Raw genomic sequence first — 16,785 nt, forward strand, 5'->3', positions numbered from 1 at the left:
CTTAACAAATTTCACCAAAGAATTGAGATTTTTCTTAAGGAATCTAGAGTTTTTCACCTAAGATATTAGCAATAAAATATTTTTGTTGGTCGTTGAATTAACTTGTTAATTACTGAAATTTAATAATAATTGAGAATGTTATGTGTGAGGGAGATTAGTGAAATTAATGTCTAAAATCTTTTATTTTAAAATTTTCAATTATATTTTCAATATTTTTATAATTCTAAATCCCTAAAATTATGATTTTTATCTTTATTGTGTTCTTCAAATAAATTTATCTTTTTTATTTTTCTTTATTAATATTAAATTATAGATTAATTAATTGTTACTCAAGTCTATATAGATTTAATACTTGAACTTTTATTTGTCAAAAATCCAATAAACATCTTGGTTAATTAAAAAAAAAGTATTTATAAATTATCTTTGAACTCAACTCTTAAGTGGAATGAGACAGTTTTTAAGCTTGTCGAAACAAAAATCCTAATTGAAAACACTTTTCATGTTCATGCAGTAGTTTTTAAGCCTAAAACCTAGTATTAATAGTAAAAGTGACCGTAATAATTAAAAGGAAACCTCAATCACAAGTTGTAACTTTCAACTTATAATTAAGTAGACCAATGTACGCACGTATCTTGCCGGGCGATTCTCTTTTGGGCGAAAAGCGGATCTCAAGCAAGAATGCAGTAGTGATATATCTTCCAATAAGGAGACTTGCACTGTTATTCATTCTTCTATTCCTTTGAAGCTAGCATACCTGTTAACCATTTTTCTTGCACTGGTATATGCTACGGATTATCCTTGGGGAACCTATTTGACTCTTCTGTTGCTCTCATGGTCCCCCTTTCTGTGATAAATCTCCTCTTTCAACCAACCTTACTGAATTCAAGTTCACCTCTAACAATAAGGGATCTCCTTGAATATCTATCATTATTTAGTTTGTTTTGTATTTTCTTTAAATCGAACTTTCACAACTAAAAGCTGGTGTCATTAGAAACTAATACATCTTCCTTATTGCACCATTTATTCCAAAAGGACACAGTCACACATACCTTCACTTGCATCCTGGATTATTCTAAATTGCTGTCTATAATCACAATTGTGACCACGACATCAAGGATTTTAAATTTACCATAACTGCATAGCGACTAAGGATAATCCTTACTGATCGAAGGACTAGAGTGTAGTTTGAACCGCTACAGTATTTTACTTGAAGGGAGACTTTCCCCTTATCCCATATCCTATCAACCCTCACTGGTATATAGACATAGTAGATAAACCAAAAGATTATATTAATTCTAAGGCTAGTTTAGATAAACTTTTTGATATACATTGTTAGGAGAAGAGAATAAAATAAATTAAAGAGTTTAAGTGAATTAATATTTTTTCAAAGTTAAAATCAACTTATATTATTATATAACCCAATGAAAACATTAAGGAGGGAACTTCTAAAAAAATTTGAGGTGTATCAATTCATTTATTTTTACCTAAATTTATTTTATTTTATTCTCTGAAATGTTTACTAATAAGTTTATTTTATCCAATTTCATATCATTTTAGATTCCTCTTTTTCGCAAATCTATTGTTTTTAAAGGTCTGCTTAATAAAGGATTCTTTTACCCTCTATTTTACCTTACGTATGAATCACAGGAAAGGAATTGGGAACCTTCGGTTAACAAATATTAGCGTGTGCCAGGGATTTCCTCTGGTGATAGTGGAAAATGTCATCCACTCGACCCCATTAGAGACCCCTTTAAAATGTTCTAGTCAACAATAATTGCGGAAAATAAAGTATGAAGTATTAAAAGGACCAATTCTGTACATGCAATATTGTAAAATTCCAAAGAACAAACAATTTTTATTTGGATATACTTAAATAGGAACAGCAAATGCCAAGTTAAATCTAGTAAACTGTAGTCTTTACAGCCAAAAGTTCTGGATATATATATATCACTAGTACACAATACACATTTTACGTCAGTTATTTTAGGGGTTTTTACGTCAGAAAAGCCTCCGACGTAGAAGCGGGAGACGTAAATTTACGTCGGCACAAAAACCGACGTAAATTAACGTCGGACATTCCAAGGTCCGACGTAAAAAGTCATACAAAATTTAAAAAAAAAAAAAGAAAACAAGTGCAGCAGAACGGGCTGTTCTGCTTGGAGAATGGCCCGTTCTGCTTGGAGAATGGCCCGTTCTGCTTGGAGAACGTCCCGTTCTTCATGGAGTACGGGTCGTTCTCCAAGCAGAACGGCCCGTTCTCCAAGCAGAACGGCCCGTTCTGCTTGATAGACCCAGGAGTGCGTTCTGCAAACCCGGGCTTGGTCACTTCCTTCTCCTTCTACAGCTTCAAAAACTCGAAATGCAACACGAACATTATTATGAAAAAAACATCCCAGAAAACACAAACTTGATGGAAGATGCTACCTCATAGAACCTCCCAGAAAAGTCCATGACCACGCGAAGAAGAAACAGAAGAAGGTGTAGATGAACGCCATGAAGGAGGAGGCGCGGGAGAAGGAAGAAAAACAGAAGGAGGAGGAGGAGGTGCGGGAGAAGGAAAAACAATGAACATTTTGAAATTTAGCTAGTGCGCTCACCTTTTAACATGTTTTGGGGGTTATTTACGTCGATCCTAATTGGGTCCGACGTAAATTTTAACATCTACATCGGACACAATGCTTAACCGACGTAGATGTTAAAATTTACGTCGGACCCAATTAGCCAACGTAAATAATTCAACAAAATTATGCTACATGCCACTGCATTTTTATAAGGTCGGGTTTACGTGTTTTCGACGTAAATTAGGTGACGTAAAAGCCTATTTTTGCACTAATGTATATATATATATATATATATATATATATATATATATATATAATGTTCATGGAAATCAAGAATAATTTGGCATTTTTATTAAAAATTTAAATTCACATTTTCCTCCGACAAAAGAAGGTATTGTCAACAAACTGACACGACAGAGCAGAGAAAGTAAGGGAGAGCACAAACCTCTGGATCTTCCTCCTCGGCTAGCTTATTCTCTTTTTCTTTCATGCACCTTTCACGATTGTTATTCTAAACCTTGAAGTACTAAAAAGTTAAATACCTATATAATATGATATATACCACCCTTTCTGCTCTTGGCCAGTTTTTAAAGTTTTATTCTGCTGCTGCTGCTAGTGGCCCTTTAAATTGTGAGGGGCTGCATAATGCAAGGGCAAGATTAAATGCGTTAGATCAATACAAGGTACGAAATTCCAGGCCTTAAAGTTATTTAAAAATGTTCATGATATATGCATGACATTTGCAGAAACAATGAGATATGAAGAAGACTTTAAAAGTTGGATTTAGTTCCTCAAGTAATTAAGAAATTATTATTTGAAGGATAAAGTACAGTTATGATCGTTATTAGAAAATCGCCTGTTGAGTGGTGCGATTACTATGAAACAAGACAAAGATATAAGTGCACCTGTAGTATGAATTTTAAGCAGTGGAAGTGTGCAACAATGATTTTATTTGGATAAATTTTTCTGAAACATCTTTTGGAGAAAAAAATTAATAGAAAAAAAAATGAAATAAGAGTTTTTATAAATTAAAATTAATTTATACATAAGTTAATTTTTAGAGGTTTTATCTTAGTAACTTCTTTAATATCTTATTTTTAACTTTTATATAAGTTAATTTTAATTTATGAAAAATTTCATTTCAATTTTTCTTCTTATTTTTTTTTTTTAAAGTGTTTTTGGAGAAACTTATTCAAACATGTATAATAACACTTTCTTTTACCATATACCTATATAGTACTAATTTGGATATGACATAAAGGCACAACATCAATAAAAATACGAAAATACAATAAAATCAAAAAACATATAACACATAAACATAATATATATATATATATATATATATATATATATAATATAATATGAATAATATAACAAATAAATTATATATCAATATAACAATAACTTAGTAAATATAAAAAATAATTTATTAAGAGGTTCATAGTTCACAACAAACAAATCTAACAAAAGTCATTATAATAAAGAGTCATAAAAAATAAAAGAAATACGGAAAATATTTATTGTTCGATCATCATCATTGAAAACATAATTTATTTATATTTTTATTAAAAAAATTTAAAATTTGGAATCCTCACTCGCTTGTTTCTGTTTCGATTGAGATGTTTTTTAAAAGAAAAATTTTGAATTTGGACGTTGAAGAGTTGGGTGGCGCATTAGAGAGTTGGGTCATGCGCGTTGGGGAGTTAGGTTGTGGCTGTCTGCATGTCCGTTTGGTAGGTATCCGCAACTGAATTCTGTCCAATTTGTACGGATACAGTCTGCAACCCTATCTGATTCTGTGGTGTATCCGCTCTGGAACAGTGCAGATTCTGCGATATGTATCCTGCATCATAGCCCTATACCACTGAGAATAATAGTCTCTTGCTAATTCGGTAGACTCTCTCCGTGTAATTCATAATTGAACAGAAACAAATGTAAAATATATGCAAAATTAGGCCTCGTCACAAGTTGCATAAGGTGTAAGAATGCTTGAACTTCTTATAGTGGTTATAATTTGGGACACTTTTCCTCGTTTTATTTGCTGAGAGTGAGCTCTGGGAATTGGCGATGGGAACTGCTTTTTAACAACTACTGATGAAAAACTAAATAAGGAAAAATCAATCATTGAAACACTTATCAGCCTCTTTCATGTTCTCAAGCTCAAACAATGGAAAATATGTAGCTCGTACTAGCTTGATTCATCCAACTTCTCCTTGAGACGGGAATATGAACTTAGCCGCCATTAATATGAAAAGTGTGCTTGTTTGGTTTACAAGCAAAATCAATTTTACACACCGGGATCCATGTTTGATTTAAACACACATTCAATGGTTAATATCAATTCTACCCAAATCTAAAGCAAATAGGTTATTAGATGTTGTCATGGCTTAGGGCTTGGGCATCATGTCTGGCGGATTTTCTGCATTATCGATCATTTCTATTACAATATATAATACCTTTAGATAGAATCTCTCATAAAGTTGTGTTCAACATCAGGTTGTTTATTCTTGCAAGATACATTTGATTTTTATTGTATGAACCTTTTAGTTTTTATTATCATAACGATTAACGAATAATTTAACGTTAAGCGATAAAAACCTCATTGGCCATGTAATTTGGGGTGTTATGCTAGTAAATGCAAAATATTTGAATGCGAAATAACGCATGGAATTTATTTAAACTGGAATGGTGACTGATAAATTTTGAGATTTAAAGATTTCTCGAGAGTTGAGTAATTAGAAGAGGTAAGATAGGCGCAACATTGCTCTCTAATAAAAGTACATTAGCAGTGCAGAAAACGATGTTGATGTCTGAAGCTTCTCTTTTTGCTAACTTCATCTCAGTATAATATGCATACGCATCTTATTATGGCTTCTCATGACACTAGACGATACTGGAAATGCTGGAAATTGTCTTGATGAATCTCTGATTGTTATATATCTTTATCTCATTTTGATCATCATGTCACATAAAATTGAAACTCCTCCTTATCCATCTGCAACAAATTGAAAGGAAAACCGTTAGTATGAAAGAAAGAAATTACTCAAAAGAGTCATATCATAGACACTACTACAAGAATCCACGCATGTATCCAGCAGAAGATAGAAATAGATAATACAATGTATTAGCCACAAACTGTCAAAAAATGGCAGGGCAAATCTCCTTTGGCAAACCAGAAGCATGCATGTTCAAGCCCTCTACTTCTCTCTGCCAATAGGAGATTTGCCCTATCATTCCTCAACAGCACATATATATATCACATGCATTTCCAGCACCAAATTTGTGTCTGAGTCTATCATCATAAAATGGAAGGCTATATATAGGTAGCTATAAGCATCTAACTTGGATATGCCACGGAAGAGGATTAGGAGCAGACAGCATATGCCGGTACAATTCCAGTGTAAGGTTCTTGTTATTCACTGGTTCCAATTCTTTTGTCATCAATCTCTTTCAAAAACAAGGATTTGTCTACATCGCAATTTCCTCTACTTTGTAAATCAGATTCTTTTTTTTATGGAGGAATTGGTCATAGACACTTTCTGATATATAACATGCTTCAAATGATATCAGTATTTATGCATACGTAGACTTTCTTTCAAACGGTTTAAAGGTGGTAAGTGTTAATCAATCCAAAATAAAATTTCAGGTTAATAGGATTAAAGGTGTAAAGTGTCTATCTGTCACCAACTTTGAATTACTAATTTTTGAATTGGATTAAGCTTAATGAGATTATTGTGTTTGTGGGGATTACAAAAGCATTACAAATTTTACTGATTTTTGACCGAGATGATGTCAAGGCCACAATTCATTGTTCAGATCATACACTAACTAATAATCCATTAAGTCTGAAAATGTTAATGCCACAAACATATTTGATGGTGATGATGGCTTGAAAGTTGAAAATATGTATTTTTAAAACTCCATCTTTAAAGGGAGATCCATTAATTGGAGAAAAGCCTTTTTTGGAGGCAATAGAACCAATCCAACATTAAGCAATAAGCATAAAAGGTGTTCAATATGAAGAATTCAATAGTGGTTGAACTTGTTCTTAAGTTTAACTACACAATGGAAGAGAATTTGTTTTAATATCACGATATTATTGTAAAAATTTAAATGAAGATTCGCTTACATAATTTCTATCAAATTCCAACGGTTCTTTGATATTCGTGCTAGCTTTCTTCTCCTATGAAATTTTCTGTCAGACTGTCACCATAGACAAAAGAAAAGAAATCAAAGATTCTCAATTTACAACAGTATGAGTATGTACATAAGAATAAACCGGTAGCGAACATGACAATTAAGTTGAAAATATCTCATTCTTTCCAAGACCACGGTGATTAAAAGAGGAAAGTGAGATAGACAAATAAAGAAAAAGAAAACAAATCCTCTAGATAACCTCGGTCTTCAATACACAAAGGATTGCCTCAGGCTGTTGAACTTCTCAGTGTTTGAATTAGGGTAATAATTCCCTTAGCCAGAGCATAATTTAACACAACATCTACTGATTTTCTCTAACAGACCAAATTTGCCGAAAAACTCATAGGACTACATACATGCACGCATATGTACATAAGTATATACGTAAATACAAATACATACATATTACGTATGTATTCATAATTTTATTGAGAAAGTATTTCTAACTGAAATTTCAAAGTTTCAACTGTACTGGTTACTCACTATACTGATTCTCTAGTCCCTCTTAAGTGAGAGGAAAAAAAACTTGTATCTATTTGGTAACAGAATTCCATCATAACTAATACATTTAATCACTTGATTGAAAAGATCACAATGATTTTTGAAAGCAGAACAATATCATTAGACTTATCATTTCAGAATTTGGTAATGCACACTACTTGTGAAAAAAGAAGGGGAGGGTTGATTTTTCAACCATTACATTGAGAATGGAAATTCACTACCAGCATATTCTTAAGTAAACAGAAGACACTAAAAAGGAATAGAGAAGATTATGCCTTTCATACGGGTGGCATTTACTTTGATACAGACTTCACTTCATTGCTTGTTCTATTTATTTAAGACATGATAATTAAAATTATTTGCATGGAATTTCAGAAGAAATATATGTGGTACCGATCTCACAGTAAAAGTGCAGTAGCTGTAAGATTAAAGCCACAGGATGGACCACTTTCTTTCTTGTAAGTTGTAATGAGGATGTGCTTGGAATATCCTTTGTCTTGTGCGATGCATGTCCAAGTTTTATATCATAGCCTACATTATATATACACATTGATACCTACAAAATGTTTATCAAGAAAGATCATGGGCAGGTGCATTACTGGGCAATGACTTCTTTGGCAGTTGACCATTCAGCTGCTTGTCATCATGAAGCAGAAAAGCTAAGTTACCGCCAAAGAAGATTTGCCCGGCAATTCACCCTGCTCAACTAATTGCTTTCATATATCAAGAAAGGTGTATATTTATGTGCGTTACTATTTCATGCTACAACGGTTATGTTATGTAATATGTTCGTAAGGTACGCACAATATATAATGTGAAGCATGCTTTTATTTGCAATCTAATGTTGTCAGAATCTATCGGGCAGATTCAGTTCCCACATAAGACTGACCCAAGGGAGACAAAAGTAGGAGTTTTTAAGGGTCAGTTTGGGTGGGTTTGGGTAAGTTAAACTCATATTCAATTCCATCAAAATTTTACATGAGTTTGTGTCATTTTTTTTTGTCAAAGACGAACTAATCTTTTCATGAAGGAATTGGATTTTGTTTGGTCAATCGATCTAATTATTTAGAAATATTTTCGATGTTTTGGAAATTGAACCTTTTTCCTTTCAAAAGTAAACTTATGGTATTATGGGTAACACTCTTAACAGTAAACTTATTTTATTTTATTTTTATACTTTTAGAAGTATTTTTGAAAAAAATTATCCAAACATACTCTTATTCTTATATATACAAACTTTATTTATATCTATATTAGAGATTTTCATTATACACATCAATCAATATAAAAAAAAATTTAAGACTAGGAACTTTAGTATTATTGTAATTTATATATATGTAATAAATTTAATAATATGTATCTATATACGTCTTGAGTTGAGTTTAAAAATCAAAACCTAATACACAACTCATACTTCAGCAGACTCGAATTGATTCAACTAGGTATGATCCAAATGCTCAAAAAAATTAAATCTAAAGTATTTGAGTTGCTTTAAGTTAAAGATATTACTTAGACTCATGAACACTTGGATAATTACATGGCTTTAAATTTAATTATAATTATAATATTTGCAAGTACTCTAAAATTTATTTATTTTTATTTTATATAGAACACATGTATTTTTCATTTAAACAATTTTATTCGAGATTCTAAGAGCATTAAGTACACCTTAACTTTCTATTTGATTATTTGACGTAGTAACATATTTAAAATTAGAACTTAATAGGTAAGTTAGAACAACTTTGTGCTAGTTGATTCAATTTATATTTTTTTAAAAAAATTATTGCATTCATATTTTCTTTCATTAACCTTTAATTCTCTTATCTATCAAAAGAAAGTTCGCAATATATATGTTCAAAGGATTTAATAGTATTACACTAATAATTTAAAATAATTTTATATAGTAATCTAGTTACATATCACTAACTTTTATAATAACCATCTTAAAAATCATATAAATCATGATTTTTAATTGATTAAATATGTAACAAAAAAAAAGTACATTAACAATGTATGATATGATCAACTCATATCTAAAATATAATATGTTAAAAAAAACATCAAAGAATACACTACAAGAAAAATGCTGATTTTCGACAGAAATTTCTGACGGAAATAGGCAAATTTCCGATGGATTTCAATCCGTCGAAAAAAGTGGCGTCGGAAAAAAAAATCGTCGGAATTAATTTTCTGACAGAATTTTCTGTCGAAAAATTCTGAAAATTTCCGACGGAAAAATCTGTCGGAAAATTCCGTTATCCGTCAGAAATTGCTGTCAAAATTTTTGACGAAAAAATCCGTCAGAAATTATAATTTTTTTTTTTAATTTTAATAAATTTATTAATGTAACAACTCTCATATTTAGCCTCTCAAGGGTTCTATTTCACAATATTTCACTGTTTAGCATGTTTTATCCTTACTTGTGCAATTTCTGGGAGACTTCCCAGAAGGTCACCCATCCCAGTACTACTCCAGGTCAAGCACGCTTAACTGTGAAGTTCTGATGAGTAGGCTACCGAAATGTCTATGTATGTTGTCAGTATAACTTGTACAAATTAATTCATTTAAGTCATCCTCAAATATACAATCTTATATTTGTACTATAATAATAATATATAATAATTTTATATTACGAATAATAATAATAATAATAATAATAATAATAATATATTTAATTATTCTTTATTTATATGTACTTACTTTTATAATTAACATCTACTTATTTTTATTTAAAATTATAATTTAAATTATTTAATTTTATAATTTATAATGATAATATAATTTATAAAATTATAAATATTTATTTATTACATACTTATAAATTAAATTTTAATATTTTAAATAAATTATTAATTAATTTAACATATTTATTTACCTTAAATCAAACATATAAAATTCAAAAAATGTATTTATCTTTTTTTTTTCTAATTATCAACCATTAATAAAATACTAACTTAAAATCTTATCTAATTATATATAATCTTTTCATATAAAATTTAAAACCAGATATTAGTTATAAAAAAACATTAAGATCATATAAATTGTCAATAAGATTTTAGTTAAATAATTTAAAATAATTAATGTTTCAATTATATTGTTAATTAGCAAATAATTTATTCTAAAACTAATTAATTTTTTTATATTAATTATTAGTAAAATTTAATAACTTTTAATTTAACAATTAATTGGATCGATGAAATTCAACACACACCATGAGTTATTGAGCGGAATAACTTTACCAAGAGTTATTTTGTAAGTTATCTTAAATCAAACATATAAAATTCAAAAAATGTATTTATCCATGTTTTATTTTTTAATTATCAACCATTAATAAAATACTAACTTAAAATCTTATCTAATTATATCATAATATTTTCATATCAAATTTAAAATCAGTTCTTACATTTTCGACAAATATAAATTTGTCTGAAATATTCTATCAATAATATAATTTTTCCTACAAAAATTTTCTCATCGAAAATATAAATTTTTCGACAGATTTAATTTTGTTTTATAAAAAATCATCTTCGATTAATATAACATTTTGTATATATGATTTAAGAGTAAAAGATTTTCAATTTAACAGTTGAATTTATAAAATTCACATTTAATATAAAGTTATTGAGCGGTATGATACTTAGTAAAATTTATACCATTGTAATTATATATATATATATATATATATATATATATATATATATATGTGTGTGTGTGTGTGTGTGTGTGTGTGTGTGCATGTTTTATGTATATATATATATATTAAATGTGACTTTTACAAAGTATTACACCGCTCAATAACTTTATATTAAATGTGAATTTGGTAAATCCAACTGTTAGATTGAAAGTTCATATCTCTTATAGATTATATATACAAAACTTTATATTAATTCAAGATGATTTTATACTTCATTCTTATAAAATAAAATTGATGTAATATATTCATTTCAAAATACACTAAAATATGAACTCTTGGATTATCTTCCAGTTGTTATTCAATTTTAACAAAATTTGATATACACGTATAAAGTGATATGAACTTTCAATTTAACGATTGGATTTATAAAATTTACATTTAATATAAAGTTATAGAGTGACATAATACTTAGTAAAAGTTACACCGGTATAATTATAACCCCCTATATTATATATATATATATATATATATATATATATATACATACATATATATACATGGACAGCTGCATGTTTGGAATAGTGAGGCACTTGCCCTCACTACTATTTGACATATACATAATTTTTTATGTAAAAAAATAATATATTTTAAAAAATAAAATTATATTCTAATAATAGATTCAGAAAAAATGTTTATTTATTTGATATCTGTCAAATTTTTGAAGGAAATTAATTCTCATGTGATAAAAAAAATTTCTTAATAATGAATTAATTTTTTTTAAAAATTTAATTATAATATATATATGTATATATATATATATATCTTAATATTCACATATATAATGTAATATATTAAAACAAATAATTTTTTGATAAAATAAAATTTGTAGCATGCATGTTTCTCTTTTGTGTTTTTTATTTATTATATACGTTGATTGAAAAAATCAAAATAGTAAAATTGTATACATTAATTAAAAAAATCAAAATAAGAAAAATCATAAGATTTATATTCCATTTAGAATTGTTATTATAAGATATATTTTAAAATAAATTATCATCTAAAAATATATATTAGATATTAAAAACATATTTATATCATAAATAAATTAAACTTTATTTTTATAAATTTAACATATTTATTTTTATATTTTAATAGTGTTAAATTATAATAAAATAAGTCTTTATGATTGTAGTTCTACCCAAACATTTAAAAATTGTTTATGATAGATAAATTAGTCATACTTAAAATATATATTTTTAACGAAATTAGGTTCAAACCAAGTAAATTATAATAAAATATAGTATGACCTAATTTATTTTCATCTTTAATACTAATCGTAGATATAAAAAACTTGTAATAAATAATTATAATATATATTTATACCTTTAAAAGATATATAAAATTTTTAATACTACAAATATATATAAGAAATTAAAAATAAGAAATTAAAAAAAGAAATTAAAAAAAGAAATTAAAAATTAAAATTAAAAATAAGATTTCCGACGGAAAATTCCGTCAGAAATTTCCGACGGAATAAATTCATCGGAAATTTTCGACAGAATATTCTGTCGGAAATTTTCCGTTAAAAATTTCCGACGGAATTACTTTTCCGTCAAAAATTTCTGACAGAATTTTCCGTCAAAAAATTTCTGTCAAAAATTTTCGACGGATTTACATTTTTCTTGTAATGATAATATAAAATATTGAAATAATAAATAAATATATAATAAAAATATAAATATTTAATATTAATTTGAACACAAGGACAAATGACTCATAAGTCGTCAATGTTCAAGAAAATAACAAAAATAATAAGAAATCTCAACGCAAACAAAAATATTATTTAAAATCATATTATAAAGATTACAACCCGCATATATTAATATTTTGTTAAATTGTGTGCCTAATTGATACCAATGCTATCAACTCCGTCTGTTAGACTTTTATTAAGCAAGTTGATCTGTTCAAAGTGTGTAATTCTAAGCATATACGATCTATATGTGAGTTATCATATCACTTTGCAACCACTTCAATTTCTTCAACCTTTATCAATTTGTGTTTTAAAGGGTGTATTATCATTTCTCTTCTAATGCGATTATGGAGCAAGAAACATGGGATAATTATCCTACAGCGGATTTTGATTGCATAAAAGGAATTGACTCTTGTGCATTATCCTTTTACAAACTACAAAATATTTCTATATTACTTATAGTTGAAGACTGATTTGTATTAAACAAAAAAAAAATGATGTCATAGGCAGTTTGTTTTCCTTGTTTTTCATTCATTAAGATGGTATATTTGCCCTATGTAGGTACAACAATTTTTTTTTCTCATTCATATAACAAAAATCCCACAAATAATCAAAACCTAAAAAATAAAGAACTTATCAATTGTAAAACTTATTTTTAAAGAAAATTATTTTAAAAAAAAATCAATACTAAGTAAGACAATATACTTTTTAGTGCATTTAATCTATTTTTACGAGATATACAACATCCATAACAATCTTAAAATCTAAGGAAGGTGTATTGGATTAGGATTTTAAATGACTTTTTTAGTTAAAAAAAATCCTGCGGATATTAAAAGACTTTGCAAGATTTTCATGATTTTTTAGATTTTGCAGGATTTTGCAGGATTTTGCAAGACTTAAAATTAGGATTTTAATGAATTCTGCAAGACTTTTAAATCAGGATTTTAATGGATTCTGTGAGATTTTGTATGATTTTAATGGATTCTACATTTAGTTTGCTAATTGACCCATTAGCATCATGCAGTCTACTTTTTATAGCATTCACTAGGCTTTTTGACCAAAGTGGGGTCGTTGACCAAGTTATTTACGTAAATGAGGTTGTTTTGAATTTATTTACGCCTTTGGGGCTGTTTATAACGGTGTCGCTATAGCCCATAGCGACACCGGTGACACGTGACATTTTTTTTCACTTCAGGGAAGCCATGAAAGCCATATAGATAAAGTCGCTATAACCCATAGCGCCACTAAACGGCTTAAATAAAGTCGCTATAGCCCATAGCGCCACCAAACGGCTTAAAAAAAATAAATTCAAATGTAAAAAATAAATTAAGTTAATAATTTAAAAAAAAAAATTAGTGGCGCTATGGCCTATAGCGACACAGTGTCGCTATAGGCCATAGCGCCACTTTTATAAATATTTAAATAGATAAAAAAGAAAAAAAAATATGTATAAAATAAAGAAATTATAGAAATAATAAATTTATAAATATATATTTATATGAAATTGATAATATAAACTAAAATTTGGAAAAAGAAATTAAGTTAATAATTTATTGGAATTAAGTAAATTTTTGTAAAATAATTTACTAGAATGTTGAGTATATAATAATTTTTAACAGATATATTTTATTTAAAAATTGTATATAGTGCATAATAAAAAATGAAAAAAAAAATTTCTAGGGACAGAATGTATTTATATAAATGGAGATAATAAAAAATACAAAAAAAAATGAGTTACAAAATAATTTTTAGAAAAAAAACTAGTACAATAAATCTGGAGAAAAAAAAAACCCAATAACCTAAAAAAATGAAAATTTTGAAAAAAAAAAAAAAAAGACTAGTGTCGCTGTGGGCCATAGCGACACAGTGTCGCTATGGCCCACAGCGACACTAGCCTTCTTTTTTTTATTTAAAAAATTCATTTTTTTCCTACTTAAAGTCGCTATGGCCCATAGCGACCAGCCTTTTTTTTTTTAGTTTTTTGTTTTTTTTACCTCAATTTTATTTTTAAATTTTTGTTTTTTTTTGTTATTAGGTCATTTTTTCTCCAGATTTATTCTACTAGTTTTTTTTTAAAATTTATTTTGTAATTCATTTTTTTTGTGTTTTTCTACATTTTTTCCCTTCACTTATTTTTTGCCCAGTTTTTTTAAAATTTACATATAAAAAAATTATTAATACACTTAAATAATAAATTTTCTTTAAACTACACAATTAATTATTTTTAATTAAATTTATTAACAAATTACTGAAACTATATTTTTAATTATATTAAACAAAATACTTAAAATATAAATTTAATTAAATTTGTTTATTTCTATACTAATTTAATTAAAAATATAAAAATTAAGTTTTTAAAATAAAATGTTAATATTTAAAAAATAAATAATTTTCCCCAGTTTTTTAAAAATTAACATATTTATAAAATAATTTTCGTTTTTATTTTTTTTACTTATTTTTTCCACAATTTTTTTAAAATTTAACATATTATAATATAATTTTATTTTAATTATTTCATTTATGTACTTTTAAATATAAATATAAAAACGTAAAATTAAAAATAACTCACTTTTATAAATAATTAAATACATATTTTTAAAATTACGTTTTTAAACAATTTATTTTTATTTTTATAAATATATAATAAATATAACTCAGTTTATTATTTTATAAATATATAATAATTTAAAATAAAAAAATACATATAAAGAAAATAAATTAGAGAAAAAATAGGTTTATAAATACAAAATAATATTTAACTGCTAATATAAAATAAAGAAATTTTTAAACAAAATAAGTTAATAATTTAAAAAAAGAAAAATTTAATTAGTGGCGCTGTGGGGCACAGCGACACTAAGAGTCGCTGTAGGCTACAGCGCTTATTTTAAATTATTTAAAGTACAAAAATATATATACAAAAACAATATAAATTACAGAAAAATAAACTTTATAATTACAAATTAATATTTAAGTGCTAAATATAAATTAAACAAATTTTCAAACAAAATAAGTTAATAACTAAAAAAAAAATTAATTAGTGGCGCTGTGGGCCACAGCGACTCTGTGTCGCTATAGGCCACAGCACCACTTACATAAATAATTAAATCTATTTTTTAAAATTACATTTTTAAATAAATATTTTTTATTTTTATAAATATATAATAAGTATACTCAGTTAATTATTTTAAGGTTACATTTAAATTATTTTAGTTTTTTTCTTTTTTTTTCCTTAAATGGTGTCGCTATGGGCTACACCATCTTTGTTGGCTCACAAACTGTGTTGGTCCAGCCCATAGCGACACTGTTGTGGCTCATTCCAGCCATCCCTACGCCAAAAAAAAAAAGCCACGTGGCATGGGTGTCGTTATGGGCCACAGCGACACCGTTGTAAACAGCCCCAAAGGCGTAAATAAATTCAAAACAGCCTCATTTACGTAAATAACTTGATCAACGACTCCACTTTGGTCAAAAAGTCCATTCACTATCAGTTGTAACAATTCATCGGAATCTTCCTTGGTCTAAGCTTCATAATTTTCTTTCTCTTTTCCTTTTCCTTTATTATTCCCTTGTGAATCTCTCATTTGAATTACTAAAACAATATATGTTGAAAACTAGTTATATAAATAATTATGGATAAGAGACAAAATCAATAAAATTATATTATTATTTTTAAAAGCACATCAATCATACAAGATTGAATATATTTTGGCTATCCAAATGAATCAAATACCTCAACCATTATAAAAAAAACATGTAAAAACAGAAATATAGAAACATAAGATAATTTTTTATATAAAAAAAAATTAGTATATTCGATACTGAGAAAATATTTATATATATAATTTTTTTTATATAAACGGAAGTATTTAGATATAGAGAATATATATATATATATATATTATTTTTGTTATATATTATATGATAATTTTTTAACGATATTTATAAATGTAAATTATTCTAACAAATATTTTAACAATATTTCCTTTTTTTAATAAGTTAATGTAGACAGAAACCCTAAACCCTAAAAAATTAGATACTATATGTCTTATGTTCTTTTTTTAAAATATAAAAAAAAATCATAATTTCACAAAATAAAAAAAAAATTAAAAAAAATTCATAGTAAATAAAATAAAATAATT

The 16,785-nt window shown here is 26.9% G+C and overlaps 1 long non-coding RNA gene across 1 annotated transcript; it reads right to left on the bottom strand.

Annotated features, from left to right (window-relative positions):
* Window positions 1-5,209: 5,209 nt before the first annotated feature.
* LOC114915141 (uncharacterized) lies at window positions 5,210-6,335 on the bottom strand. Its single transcript, XR_003803047.2, has 2 exons — window positions 5,701-6,335; window positions 5,210-5,559 (listed from the first exon to the last, which is right to left on the bottom strand). It is a non-coding gene; the product is annotated as an uncharacterized LOC114915141 (long non-coding RNA).
* Window positions 6,336-16,785: the final 10,450 nt, after the last annotated feature.

The sequence above is a fragment of the Cajanus cajan genome, chromosome 2, assembly GCF_000230855.2.
Source record: "Cajanus cajan strain Asha chromosome 2, NIPB_CcT2T_4, whole genome shotgun sequence".
NCBI lineage: Eukaryota > Viridiplantae > Streptophyta > Magnoliopsida > Fabales > Fabaceae > Cajanus > Cajanus cajan.